General features: G+C 39.7%; 1 pseudogene; it reads right to left on the bottom strand.

Annotated features, from left to right (window-relative positions):
- Window positions 1-2,007: 2,007 nt before the first annotated feature.
- Window positions 2,008-2,188, bottom strand: LOC142858064 (U1 spliceosomal RNA; annotated as a pseudogene).

The following is a 2,188-nucleotide window of genomic DNA, read 5'->3' as shown; positions in this document are numbered from 1 at the left end:
GCTGAGGAGAATGAGCATTATACTAAGACTCACACTTTGGGGAACTTCTGAAGTTAGATAAAATGCATTGAGAAGGTATACCAAGTTTAAATGCACATGGACCCGACAGACAGAAAGGCATATAAAAGGTCAAGTGCACTCTGATATGACAGTGGGTGGCTCACTCAAGTCCAACAGGTCATCTAAAACCAAAACTCAAGGAAACCTCAGCGTTAAACCACACCACAGAGAAAATGGCTTAACAGGTAGATATGTAAAGGCACTCCGTGGAAACGCTACAAAGGACACATTCTTCTTAATAGCACATGCACTGTCTTTATATATATATTATGGTTGTGAGGATTCTGTGTGTGTGTGTGTGTGTGTGTGTGTGTGTGTGCATTCTTCATGGTCTTTCTTCATTCCTTCCCTCTTTCCTTCCTTCCTTTCTTTCATTCGATTATTCCTTGTATTTTATTTTAGTCTGTCTTTTTTTTATTTGCCTGTTTGTTTTCTTTTAAAAGAAGAAAAAGGCCTGCAGTTGGAAGGATGGAGAGGCAGGGAGGATCTGCAAGGGAATAAGGAAGGGAAAACTGTGATTGTGATACTATATGAAAATAACTTTATTTTTAATCAAAATTAAATAAATAAATTCTAGCATAAGAGAAGGTATGGGAAACTTGTAAATGTTTAAGTCAGCTATCGGGGTATGCCCACATTTGGGGGAATATGCCCAAGAGGATATCTTCCTTTAGAGCCCTTTAAAGATACACTCATGAGAATAAACATTTTCTACCTTTTGGGAATAGTTCCATTAATTCATGACCATTAATTCATGACTAATCCAATGCTTTGAACAAAAAAATAAATCTGCCCAGGCCTCCTTCTTTGGCTCCTCTCGATTTTAAGTAGCAAACCTGGTGATCTATTTTATTCAGCACAAAATAAAAGCAGTGGTTGACTTCCATAACTGCCTTTGTTCTACCTTGTTGGCCCCTTTTTGCCCTATTTGAATAGCACTGTATCTCCTTCAGCTTCCATTCTTAATGAGGTTATTTACCTTGCATACCCAATGAACCCAATGAGATTGTACCTCATATAATAAATTCTCCACTCTCAGGTATGTCTGAGAGGGCAACCTATTTCACTATTAAAAGGTATAACCTTTTAACTGAGAGTGGTCCTAAGGCTGGACACAACTTCTCCACTGAATTTCCAATTACTTAAAGATGTCACCGTGGCATACAGGGGTGGTCACATTTACACACACTCGTGGATCAGCCACACGAACACCCACTCATTACAAAACGACTTTTAAAAGCTCATTTGCTACCACACGTATAAATGCTCTTGCTTATGTGTGTTAATGAAATACATGTGTGCTAATGCTGCAAGCTGGGCACTAAAGAATAATCATTTTAATGCGTTAGCATCGCTATCAATTACGTGAGCTAATGAAATGCATGCAACTACAGTCCCGGAAATTTAGTCCGGGCTCTAAATTTCCTTCCAGTCAGGAACTGCTATTCTCCCTATGCCCAGTGATTTCCCAGAAGCTGTAACGTTGACTACCTTAATTTCAACTTACATTATTACCACGGTGAGAAATAGCAAGCCGAGAAATGTCCGAAAGTTTTGAAGCAAACAAAGGACAAGGAAGCCTGGATAGTTTACCATTTTGACAGTGACTTTAGCCTGTCATCATTGATGGGACTGAGGCAGAGACTGTTAGTAATTGCAGGGAAGTAGGGGGAGGGGCTGTTATGCCTTTGAGTCCATTTAAGTCATAGCATTAGAAGATACTACTATTACAAAGCATTTTAAATAAACACATTAAATAAAATTGTTTTACTTAAAAATCATTTTAATAAAACTTTTCCTTAAAACCCTATCTCACCTTTTATTCTATTTTATTATCTTCCTATCGACACAAAGTCTCACTCTATAACCCAAGCTGACCTATAACTCACAATGAAGCCCAGTTTGGCCTCAGACAAACTCAAGGTAATCCTGACTTCAGCCTCAGGTAATGGGACGAAGGTGTGAGCCACCATGTCCTGGGACTTCCCCCCACCACCTCAAATTTTGCAGCTGAGTGTCCCCCATTTAGAGAAATTGCAGGGCTCAGTACATACGGTGCATGAGGGATGAGCCTGGCCCTGGGAAAACCACCTTGGTGATCATGGCATCTCCCCTGCCATCTAAGTAT

The sequence above is a fragment of the Microtus pennsylvanicus genome, chromosome 9, assembly GCF_037038515.1.
Source record: "Microtus pennsylvanicus isolate mMicPen1 chromosome 9, mMicPen1.hap1, whole genome shotgun sequence".
Lineage (NCBI taxonomy): Eukaryota > Metazoa > Chordata > Mammalia > Rodentia > Cricetidae > Microtus > Microtus pennsylvanicus.
Note: the sequence above shows the minus strand (reverse complement) of the source record. Positions and strands in the feature narration are given on the sequence as shown.